General features: G+C 34.8%; 1 protein-coding gene across 3 annotated transcripts in view; it reads left to right on the top strand.

Moving 5' to 3' along the window:
• CPEB3 (cytoplasmic polyadenylation element binding protein 3) overlaps window positions 1–13,154 on the top strand; it is a 165,525-nt gene that overhangs the window by 12,862 nt on the left and 139,509 nt on the right. The window lies entirely within an intron of this gene.

Genomic DNA, 13,154 nt, shown 5'->3' on the forward strand with positions numbered 1-13,154 from the left:
AATAATGAGTATCAAGAACCAGAGGAGAAACTGTGAATCATTTCACTAGGAAGAAAGAGGAAAAGATGATCTTCCTGAGAGTCAAATATCTAGAAATCAAACATGTCAAAATATTGCTAAAAATGTGAGTAACCAAGATTTTCCTATGACTCAAACTTTATACTATTTACAGCTCAACCTAAGCTCTTTATATTACTTTTGATTTTAAAGTAAAATTTCAAGAATCCTTCCATGATTATGTTCATCAGTGATAAATAGAGCTTGCACTGAGGGTGTTCAGTTCACTTTCTGTTTAATTTTTTATGTATCTGCCACCACCATGCTCTCCCTCTCCTGCCTGGAAATATAATAACTGATTGATTAGGATAATGTGACAACTACCTAGTCAACTGTCTCTATTTCCACTCTTACTCTCACCACAGAGTATTCTTCACATAGACCCCTGATGGTCTTTTTAAAGCATAAATCAGATCATTTTACTGCACTGCTTAAATCTCTAAGCAGGATTCCCATCACACTTAGAACAAAACGCAAGATCTTAACTTAGCCCAAAAGACTTTACATGATCTGGCTTCTGCCTAACTTTCAGACTTCATCTTTTACAACTTTCTTCCTTGTTTACTTGCTCTCTAGCTATAATTGTTTAGATGTTCCTCTAAAGGCAAGGTCCAAATTTTTCCAGAGATCTACTGCTATACTGCTAGGGAACTAAGAATTGTTTTTACATTTTAAAAGGATTTTAAAACAGCTATAACAAAAATACAAACAAAAAACATACAAGAGACCTTATGTGACATGTAAAGCTTAAAATATTTACTATGTGGCTCTTTTACAGAAAAATTTGCCAACCTCTGCTCTAAAGGCTTATTCCTGCATGAAGGATCTTCACATTAGCTGTCTCCTTTGCATCCTCCACCACCTTCACATAGATGGGTCCTTTTAATTTAGGTGTGAGCTTGATTCAGGTATCACTTCATCATTGAGGCCTTTAATGACCATCTAATCTAAATACCTTACCAGATCATCTCAGTCACATCACCCTTTTGTTCTTTTTAGCATTTATACTTCTCTGATATTTTTTTTATTTTAATTTTTTCAACAACCATTTCCTTCTACCTCTATGTAGGAAGATCTTTTCTTATTAACTACTTTTGTATATTGTTGATCATGCATTTAGATAGAAGGCGGGAGTAGTGAATACTGGGACACTACTGCATAGTAGGTACTCAATAAATGTGTTGAATGAGTGAATTTCTGCATATGAAGTTTGGGGCTTGAGCTTTGTTTTTTGTCCTCTCTGGGAGGATCTACAGTGCAAACTGCCACAAAGAGCCACTTTAGAAAGGAAAGGCAAAACAATGCCTCTCCCTTGAGAGAACAGATAAACTTCTCTTTTCCTCCCACTCCCTCTCCCTGGGGAGAGAGGCCAGTACTAGAAGAGTGGGATGTTTCAAAGGCATGTCTTAAGGACTTCTTATTTTAAAAAGGAAAAAAAAAAAAAGGAAAGAAAACCTGACTTCCTTTCATCTTTTTCTTTTGAGAGAGGAATTTTTCAGAATAAGACTAATTGAGGTCTCATTCTCTAAGGGACTCTGAGGTTTTTGGGTGAAGAGTTTTATTTAGTAGAAGCCTCTACTTGGGAGATGAATTTAACACTAAGAGGAGCCAGGCTTGGGCTCAAAAGAAAAGCTCTGAATAGGGCTTTTTTGGGTGATCAGGTATGAGGGAGAAAGATAAAGGCCCAACAATCAAAGGTCCTGGATTTTTCTGAAGTTTAATTATTTTAGATTATCAGACCACATATTTTGACTTTTGGTTTAGAAAAAATATGGTCACTAAAGGAAGCAAAAAGAGGCAAAAGCTTGAGTTTAAAGAAATGTGGACATTGATGGTAGTCTTCTGGGCTGTGCCTGGGTGAGAGTTAGTAAGTTTTAGACCATGAATTTTGGATGAATTTTGGAGTCAAAATAGACCCAAGCTTATTCACCCACTAGTGACGTCACCTTGGGCAAACTATTTCACATTTCTAAGCCCAGGCTTCCTTATCTGAAAAATGAGAAGAATGATAGTTTCTATCTTTTAGGGTTATTAGTAAGATTAACTGATAAAGCATGTAAAATGCTTATCTAGATGCCTACTATAGACTAAGTGATCCTCATAGTTGTCATCACCAGATGAAGAAATTCACTCCACAGATTTTGAAATGAATAATCAATAAAATCTGGCCATTTAAAGTTATGTTCCACTGTATTCTACACAGGAACATAGGATATGGAAAGAGGTGAGATAAATGTCTGGATAGCAAGATCATTGTTGCCAGAAGGATGGGCTTAACGCAACTCCTTTGACTCCCAATATTAATTGGAAAGAAGGCAAAGAAATGTGTACTTGAGTGTAGACTTTCCAGATTAACTCGATCTGCATGTCAGTATTAGCTTTGGATTTCATACATTGATCTTTAATGCTTTGCCGTCTATTGAAAATGCCTTTATATACACTAATACTGATTATATAGGTAGGATGGTTGGATGGTTGTTATTATTATCTCTTTTTTATTCTAGAGGAAACAAAGACTGAGAAATTGAGAATATGGTTTTAGAATCATACTGTATCGCCAGGATTTGAATCCTAGCTCCTCTACTTCCCAACAGTGTAACTTAGGATAAGTTACTTGAACTTCCTTGAGCCTCAGTGTCTTCATTAGTGAAATGAGGATAAGGAAGACACATATTTCTTAGAGTTGTGTGAAATTATTCATCATGTAAACAGAAAAGTACATAGCATGGCAAATAGGATTAACTCAATAAATATTTGTTGTTGTTATCTCCCAGGGCCAGCCAGCTAATAAGTGGTAATCCTAGTATCAAATTTAGATAATTGGATTTTATATCCTATGTCCTTTTCACATGCCACCTCCCATAATATTAATAATGTTGATTTCCTGCCACTGTGATGATGTCATGAACCTTTAACATTGGGGTGGGTAGTCTAATTTATTTTTCCAAAAGTGGTAGGAGATCCTTCTAAAATATCCCTTTTGGTACAGTTGACACTCATATCTATTTCTCAGCTTCCTCAATAAGAGAACAGCTATGGCTTCAGGACAGAGCTACACCGAAAAGCTCTGGATTTTGGTTCAGCTGTTTGGAGCAAAGTGCTGAGGATACCAATCTGCCACATGTGATAGCCTACATTAAACTGAACCAATGGGAGACTTGTGGTGTAGTTGGAAAAACATGCTAACTAGTGAGTTGGAACACTTGAATTCTAGTCTTGAATCTACCAATCATTAACTATATCTTGCAACATCTCTGAGCCTGGGTTTCTACATCTTTATTTTTTTTATTTTTCTATCTTTATTGAGGTATAGTTGACATCCATATCTTTAAAGTACAGATCCCAACAGTCATCCCCAGTGCTGTCATCTGTTTCATAATTCCTTTGTGGAAATTAGGAAAAGGTGCCTCTTTCTCCAGGCAGACATAGCTCTAAGGTTCGTGAGTTTGGTGAGCAGAGCATGTACTCTATTTCAGTCTCCACTAGCTTCCTTGACCAGCCTTTTAGTGTATTGCATAATCTGCAAAAGTGACCATGAGGGCCCTGTGTTGTTTATCCACTGCAAAGGACTGTTAACATTAAGTGAGATAATAAAGGTGAAGGAATTTAGTAAAGTCTAATCCCCTCTGTGAATGTAAGGCACTGATATTACACAAACACTGCTTGGATTCAAACAGCAGAACCCAAGGGCCGCCTGGGTAGACATACTGACCATTGATTGCCCTTTCATTTGTTCTGATGATCCCTGTGACTCATCATGTTGATCATGTTGACTCATCAACATGTACAGTTTCTATTTAATACTGGCTGTTAAAGCAGAGATTGTGCAAAAAAAGTTTTTTTTCCCATCACTTTCAGGTATGGACCAGCCCTGCTGTCTAGAATCCTGAAGACTAACATCAGTTCTTCTGATGATTCATCCTCTTTAAGACAATCACACTTTTTTTTTTTTTTTTTTTTTTTTTTTTTTTTAAGAACACTCTGACATGGGACTGGGTCTTGCTGATAGGTGGAATTTGGAATCCTTTGGTTATAGCTTATCTCTGGTTTCCAGGCAAAGGTCATTATATAAAAGCGTTATGTCAATGTGAGGGGAAAAAAAAAGTTGCTGAACCATGATTTGCCCTCTTTTCACACCTTTGAAGCTCAAGCTGTCTCCTGGGCTGTATGAGTCAAATAGGACAGGAGGACTTGTTTTTATGAGTCACTAACCAAAAGACAGCTTTAGGTCAGACAAACCTGATATTTGGTTATAGTTGTGACGTTAGTTTTCTAACCTTGGGTAGGTAAAATCACCTTTCTAAATTTTTATTTTGTCACCTGGAATTAGAGACAATAACAGTATTTACCTCATAAGTTTATTACATGGATTAAATGAATATTTGGAAAGCACTTAGCAAAGTATCTTGCACACAGTATATGCTCCATAAATGTTAGCGCTTTTTCCTAAGCTCCCTGCAAGATATTCTCCAGACTTTGAGGAAGAGCAAAGTTACAGTACCTTCCCCCAAGAAGCTTAGAGTTTTAGTAGGGGAGTTAACATAATTATACTAGAAAAGGGAAATAGAAAAGCCGTAAATGTGTAGTACAGGTAGTTGCTATTTTTAGGTATTTGAACTAGGATCTGAAGAAAGGTGAGGTTAGGATAAGTAGAGAGGATGAGGAAGACATTCCACTTGGGATCAGTAATATCCGCAAGGTTCAGGACCATGAGTAGACCAGTTTGCTTCGAGAAGTGGGGATAGTGCTGTCTGAAAGCATAGGTTGGGATGAGAAGGAAAGAGCTCTAAATACTAGGGTAAGTGTTTGACTCTTGCCCAGTAGATAATGACGAGGGACATGATGAATCTTGGACATGGAAATGTCCAGTAGACAGCTCAAAAGCTCTTGGAAAAATGCTCAAAACCATAGCTAAAACTTTGGGGATGGAAGTTGAAACTGTGGAAGCTGGTGATATTTCTGAGGCCAGCTCCTTGAGAGGTGGCTTTTGATTCCAATTTAATGAGGACAACTTTAGAACAGCATTTAAAGCGAAATGGTGAAACTGTCAGGAGATTTGGAGAACAACTTAAAACATTAACAGGGTAAGGTTTGCTCCTCTGAAGTCTTCTGAAAGAACATGTGGCCTTTCAGAATAAAATTTTTAAATGAAAATTTAAAATATAAAATGGTAGTTATTATAGGAGAGAAGGAATTACCCATATAAAGCTTAATTATACCTTCTGAAATCATTCTGCATTTTTTCAGTCTCCAGAGGTTTCTTATAACTGAATTACTATGATGAGAATAGGAAAATAAACAAGCTATAGTCAACTAAAGGGAGGTACGTTGCATCAAAAACAGTTTATAAAGGAGAGGACACTGTGGTAAGTGGACTCAATTTGCCATTGGGTAAAATCTACAAATAGTGTGGAGTCTTTTTTGTTTAACTGTCTATCTACCTATCTATCTACCGACCTATCTGTCTGTCTGTCTGTCTATCTATCTATTATTTATTTGGTGTGGAGTCATTTTTAAAGAGTACAAATTTAGTTCCTCTATAAGTTCACAATTTTTTGATGCATAAAACTTTTTACATAAAACTATCTGATCTACTAAGCATTCTTCAGACCAAAGATGAACACAGATGCATAAAATATATATGAATAAGTTTTTTCTTCTTTAAAATTGAAATGTAATTGACATAAACATTATATTGAAAAACGATCACCACAATAAGTCTCGTTAACAGTCATCATCACACATAGTTACAATTCTTTTGCTTGTGATGAGAACATTTAAGATCTCTTAAAAGTTGACTCTCAGCAACTTTCAAATATATAATACAGTATTATTAACTATAGACATCATTCTTTACATTACATCTCCATGGCTACTTTATTTTATACCTGGAAGTTTGTACATTTTGGCCATCTTCATGAATATTAGATTTTAAAATAAAATTAATTACAATTGAAGTCCACAAACATAGGAAACATAGATGAAGGTTGTTTATCTTTTCCTCTCTAATGGAATGCACACACATACACATTTACATGTCATAATTTAAAATGGAATATCCAGCTAATAAACATAGACTATAAGTCTATAAACTTCACTATTTCATTATCACAGGAAGGTATGATAAAGAAAATGACAAAGTATGAAATATATTAAGATACCGAAAGGAAGGGACTTAACTTTATTTGGCATATCAAAAGAGTAGAAATGTTTTTCTACATTAGGTTATTATCGGAACAGTAACTATATTATTCTTTATTGTATACACTATTGTATACAATATACAATATACAATGTATTCATACCTTGTTTTCATATTAGAAATGCATTTCTCAATGCAGTATAAACTGCTGCAATCTTTCTTAAACAATTTGTTAGTATGTATCAAAGCCTTAATTTTTAAAATTATTTTTTATTAAATTTATTAGAATGACATTGGTTAATAAAATTATATAGGTTTTGAGTGTATAATTCAATAATACATCATCTGTATATTGCATTGTATGTTCACCACCTAAAGTCAAATCTCTTTACATCACCATATATTTGACCCCCTTTACCCTTATCTACCTTCTCCCCTCCTTCTTTTCCCTCTGGTAACCACTAAACTGTTGTCTGTGTCTCTGAGTTTTTATTTGTCTTGTTTGTTTATTGTTTTGTTTTATATCTCACATATGAATGAAATCATATGGTTGTCAACTTTTTCTCTCTGACTTATTTCACTTAGGGTGCTAATCTCAAGATCCATCCATGTTGTAGCAAATGTCAGTATTTCATTTTTTCTATGGCTGAGTAATATTCCATTGTATATATCCAATCATCTATTGAAGGACACTTCAGTTGTTTTCATGTCTTGGCCACTGTGAATAGCGCTGCAGTGAACATTGGGATGCATATAGCTTTACAGATAAATGTTTTCAAACTTTTTAAAAAGATACCCAGAAGAGAGATTGCTGGGTCATATGGTATTTCTATTCTTAATTTTTTGAGGACCCTCCATACTGTTTCCCATAGTGGCTGGACCAATTTACATTCCCACTAGCAGTGTATGAGGGTTCCTTTTCCCCCACAATGTCTTCAACATTTGTTATTACTTGTCTTATTGATGGTGGTATCTCACCGTGGTTTTGATTTGCATTTTCCTAATAGCTAATGAAGTTGAGCATCTTTTCATATGTCTGTTGGCCATTTGTATGTCTTCTTGGGAGAAGTATTTGTTCAGGTCCTCTGCCCATTTTATAATTGGGTTGTTTATTTTTGTTGTTGAGTTTTATGAGTTCTTTATGTATTTTGAATATTAGCCCCTATTGGAGGTGTTGTTTGCAAATATATTCTCCCATTCAGAAGATTGCCTCTTTGTTTTGTTGATGGTTTCTTTTGCTATGCAGAAGCTTTTTAGTTTGGAATAGTCCCATTCATTTATTTTTGCTTTTACTTCCCTTGCCTTTGAGGTCCAATTCATAAAATCTTCTCTAAGTCCAAGGTCCATGAGTTTAGTATCTATGTTTTCTTCTGTGTACTTTATTGTTTCAGTTCTTATATTAAGGTCTTTGATCCATTTTGAGTTAATGTTGGCGTATAGCAACAGATAGTCTAGTTTCATTCTTTTACATGCAACTTTCCAATTTTCCCAGCACCATTTATTGAAGAGGCTTTCTTTTCTCTGTTGCATGTTTTTGGCTCCTTTGTTGAAAATTATTTGACCATATATATGTGGGTTTATTTCTGGGCTCTCAGTTCTGTTCCATTCAAAAGCCTTAATTTTATGCCTTTTAACCAAGTAATATTTTCTTTAGAAATACGGGTTAAGGAAACAATCAGTTTGGAAAGTAGTGAAAACTTGTAAAGAAATTAAATGTCCTACAACATGAGAAAGGGTAAATTAATTACACCAAATTTTAGTATGGAATATCTTCATTAAACATTAAAATAGTGTCATTAAACATAATGTTTTTGAAATACTCTTAAGGCAAGAGAATTTCTTTTCATCTGATGTTAAAGAAATGCTCTCAGCCTCTATAAATTGAGGTAAAATATACTTTGTTTTTTGATCTGGTCAACAAACTTTTATTCAACAAACTTTTATCTCTATGTTTCAGGCAAAGTGCATGAGTTACAAAAATGATTATAGTCCTGATGCTGGAGTTACTTTAGGAAAGATAAATGTGTAAACACAGAATTACACTAAAGTATGAAGAATATTGCAATAAAGATATGTGTGTGTTACAGAGGTACATGAAGGAGGGAGGGAATAGGCAGTTCTGCTCTATAGTCAGGGAAAGGTTCAAAGAAGTGGCATTTGAACTGTTTCTAATGGGTGAGGAGAGTGGGACATCAAGAGGTAGAGAGAGATTTCAGGCAGAAGGAATATGTGCCGAGGCATTATGGTAGAAGAGCATGGTCCGTCCAGGGACTTGTAATGGTTTGGTGTAGTTGGGAAGAAGAATAGAAGATTATGTCTGTATTTTATATTTTATCTTCTTGGCAAGGGAAAGGTAATTAAAGAGCTTTAGGAAGGGGCATAACATGGTAAAACTGTGTTTGAATGATTACTCAGGCTTTAGTATGTAGGCCACATTGGGAAAGGTACTAAATAAAAGACATTAGGATATTACTGCCATTATTTAGGTGAAGTATTATACTGGCTGCGAATGAAGAGGAGAGGATATCAAGCAGAAATTTAGGGGGTAGAATTAATAAGTTTTAGTGATCAATTGGACTTGTTGTCCCTCAATGAGGGAGAAGGGAAAGGACAAAATCATGTTGAGATTACTAACTTGAGTGACTAGATAGATGGGGTGCCACTAAATAGAATAAAGATAAGTAAACCAGGAATAAAGGCAGAAGCACATCTGTGGGAGGAATGGTGCTGTGGGATCCTCAGATAGAGAAGTTATTAAACAGTGTTTTGGAACTTAGGAAAAATGTTTGACCTGGAAACCTAGATAGCGGTGAACTTAATTTCTCAACTCATGAACATAACACTGCCCACAGAGAGTGTAGAATTAGGAGCACCCTGAGGGAAGCTGTATTTAGTGACCAGGAGACCAAGAAGAAACATCAGAAGTGGAGAACCAGGAAAGTCATGTTTTCAAAGAAAATGGAATAATGTTGTGTTGGTTTTTTACCGCAAGATAACAAATTGCCACCGGCTTAATGGCTTAAAACAACACTCATTTATTAACTTAAACAGTTCTGTAGGTAAGAAGTCTGGTACAGCATGGCTGGGTTCTCTGTTCAGGGTGTCAAACCCACTTTCAAGCTCATTCTTATTGTTTCAGAATTGCAGTTATAGGATGAAGGTTCCTATTTTCCTTCTAGCCTGGAATCTTGGAGGACTGTCTTAGAAATATGCTTGCTACAAGTGTTTTATGAAGGATGAATGGCAAATAAAATAAATTAAGAATTTAAAAGTGTCAGTTGGTCATTAGCAGGAGCAATTTTAGTAGGTTGGTAGAGGCAGAAGCCAGATGCATAAGTTTGGGTGTCAACTGGAAATGAGAAAGTAGAGCTAGGATTTAGAAGTTTCTTTCAAATAGCCTGTCTGGAATGGGAAGGAGTAAATTGAGAATAATTAATGGACTACGCCTCAAGGAAACTAGAAGGAATGAGTTTTAGACTACAGATGGAGGGATTAATTGTGGACCTGTATGGGGACTCAGCTTCTCCTGAGACAGGAGGAAAGGAAGTATGGATGAAAATACAGATAAGTTGGTAAGGGGAGCTTGGTCGTAGGCAGCTCAGAAATTGGGGACATTATTGCCAAATAGCCTCAATTTTCTCTCATAAGTCAGAGACAAAGTCAGTGAAAAAGTAGATGAAGTTTTGGAATTGCTACTTTGTGGCTAGGAGGCCTTTCATACAATAGTTGAAGAATGAACTCAAAACTAATGGACAAAGAAGCAAGAAACATAAAAAACCCAGGTACTCTCCAGATTGTCCACCAAAACACACCTGTTGGGCACTGATCTAGATGCACAGTTACTGGGCATAAGGTGTGTGAATGTTTGCTTTAACAGATCTTGCTAAATAGTTTTGCAATGTGGTTATACAGTTATACTAAATTATACTTCCACCAGCAGTGTTTGAGAATGAGTTGTCCCCACATCCTTGCTAATGTGTGGTATTGTCTGCCTTTTCCAATTTTAGCCATTCTGGTTTTGTTTTGTATTTCTTTGATAATTAGTTAGATTAAGTATCTTTTCATATGCTTTTTGGCCCTTTGGATATCTTTTGTCGAAATCTGTTGTCCATTTTTCTTTGGAATATCTACAGTTTTTAATTTGTAAGGGTCCTTTGTATATTCTGATTATTAATCTTTTGTTGAAAAAATATATAGCACATATTTCTCCTATTTTATGAATTTTCACCCTAATTCTGGCTTTTGGTAAACATGTTCTTAATTAATTTATTAAAATTTTCCTTTATTGTTATCACTTTTGTGACCTGTTGAAGAAACCATTGCCTACTCTAATGTCATGAAAATACTCTTCTATGTTCATTTAAAGGCATTATTGTTTACCTTTTACATTTAGACCTACAATTCATCTGGAATTGATTTCTCTGTATGGTGCGGCAAGGGTAAAGGTCTCTTTTTTGCCATATGGATATTCAGTTGACTGCAATATCTTTTATTGAAAAGACCATCCTTTCACTACTGCAGTGCTACTCTTTTCATATATCTGGGGATCATACATTTGTAGATCTGTTTCTAGATTTTTTGTTTCATTTGTCTATTTTCTTATCCTTGTGCCAATAACTACAGTTTAATTACTATAGCTTTATAATAGGTCTTGATATCTGGTAGTGGAAGTCCTGAAGGTTTATTTATTTTTTGTCACCTAGATTGCCTTGGCATTCTTGACCCTTTGCATATAAATGTAATTTTAATTTAAAAAATATTTATTAAATACCTATTTATTATGTGCTAGGCACAGTGATAGATATTGGGAATATAGTTGTCAGTAAGATGGGCCTGGTCCTTTCCTTATAGTTGGGAAAGCCACTCACATAGAGTGAGATGAGAAGAGGGCCTAGGATATAGCCCTATTGAGGAACTCAATGTTTAAAGTCACTTAGCAAAGAGAACAGAGACAGAGAATGTGCACACATGTAACTCTAAATATAAGAAAACAGAGAAAGGACAGCATGAAGGAAGCCAAGGGAAGAAGGTATGTCCAGAAAGTATGGTCAATTATGTCAATGTTTCTGCAAGGTCAAGTAAGGTAAAGACTGACAAAACATCTATTGGACTTGGCTTTGAGTGGCTATTGTGAACTTAATGATGCAGAGGGGTGGAGTGTGTGTCTTTATTAGACTGTAAACTCTTAGATGGGAACAAAGTTCCCTGTTTAATTAGTGCTTAGTGAATGTTATTTCATGATGATAATCAAATGATCTGCATATTGTTGAACATCATAAGGGCCAAGATGATTTTCTATTTTATACCCTACCCCTTCGTATTCATTCTTGCAGCTAATGAAAAAGGAATTGCTCTTCTAAATGGAGAATAATTTAATACTTACTCAAATCTTGGCTGTTTTAGATAATCAAAAACTATATTCCATCCATTCATTCATTTATTCACTCATCCATTCATTCATTCATTCAGCAAGGATATATGGAACAACCACCAACTACCCAGGACTTAGAAGAATTGTGCCAGAGATGTAGATAGGGAAGGAAAGGAAGGAAGCCTAGAAAGATATATTTGACCCATGTATATTTCAGTGAATTAACTCTGCAGTCTCTATTTTTATAGCCTTTCATGACTATTCAAAAGGAGTATATGATTAAATTAAGCTATGTGACCTGAAGACAGAATCTTAGAAAGTGCTTCCTTTCTGGTTAAATACAAAACAGGATTTTAGTAGAGAAGATCTTTGTCCTTTTTGGGGGTCCTCCTATAATTGATTGTTTGCTTGGTATTTGTTTGCAACTTGGTATTTATGTTTGAGTCATTTTCTTTTTAGATTTGAGTGCCCATTTTAGGGACAGAAGAGTAGAAATTAGTTCATTTCAAATACAATAAGATTACATTAAGTATGGGCAGTGCTAATTTTTTATTGTCATTTATCAAGAGTCAGGAGCCAAATGTATTTTTCTTCATTGTGCGAATTATTAGTAGACCAGCATTTGGGGTCAAATGAATTAGTAAATGCCCAAGTAAACCATTTGCAAGCACACCTGAGTTACTTAAAAATTTCTACTTTACTGATAAAGTCTTGACATTATTTTCAAGTAATTTTTTTAAAATCAAGTCTTTGTAGGGATTTTATGAGGGAATTTTTTTTTTTTAACTCCAATACTTGAAAATGTAGCAGAAGTTTGGTAGGTTAGGAAGTCTTCAGGAATAAGATTAACCTTGAGTTGATCCTCATAGAATGTAAATGGTAAGTATAGCACCTTCGCAGAAGTGAAACTTTTTTAGGAGGGTAGAAGAAGAAAAAAAATAGGGAATATAAGATAAGTTCATAGTAGGAATAAGAAGACTATTTAGTTCTTTTGAAAAGAGATTTTGGCAGATTGATTCAAAATGATTTTTTCCTCTTAAATTGTTAGTTTTTTTTCCTTAGAAATAACTAGAAACAAAGACTACTAACTGCTGCAAATTGGTAGTCTCTAGTAATACTTTAGTTCTAATTGGTGAATAAGGTAAATAGAAAATTAAGACAATTTTAAATGAAGCTTAACATTTTTAGTTCCAAGTTCAATCAGCATAGTTATCAGCTGACATTTACTTTGAACCCCTTGGGTGAATGGCATTGTGCCAAATCCCACAAGAAATAGTAACTTTTGTCTGCGTGAGCAAACTGGTAGTTGAACTATTGCTTTCAGAAGCTATAGATAATAATGGTTGATGTTAATATGTTCTGAGATTCTAGCCTTGGAGTCATGATGTTAAAATAGGAAAAATGTACACTAAAATATTTTTTAGAAAATAGAAACTGTATCTACTTTCTGTCTTGAATAAAGAAGTCACTGTCCTATGCAGTTTTTTAATATTTCACCAAATATTTTAGCTTAAAAGAGTTTAATTTTATTTGATTGATCATTGTATGAATAATGCAAGGTAAACTTTTATTTTGACAAGTAAA

Source organism: Pteropus medius, unplaced genomic scaffold (genome assembly GCF_902729225.1).
Source record: "Pteropus medius unplaced genomic scaffold, Ma_sr-lr_union100, whole genome shotgun sequence".
Classification (NCBI taxonomy): Eukaryota; Metazoa; Chordata; class Mammalia; order Chiroptera; family Pteropodidae; genus Pteropus; species Pteropus medius.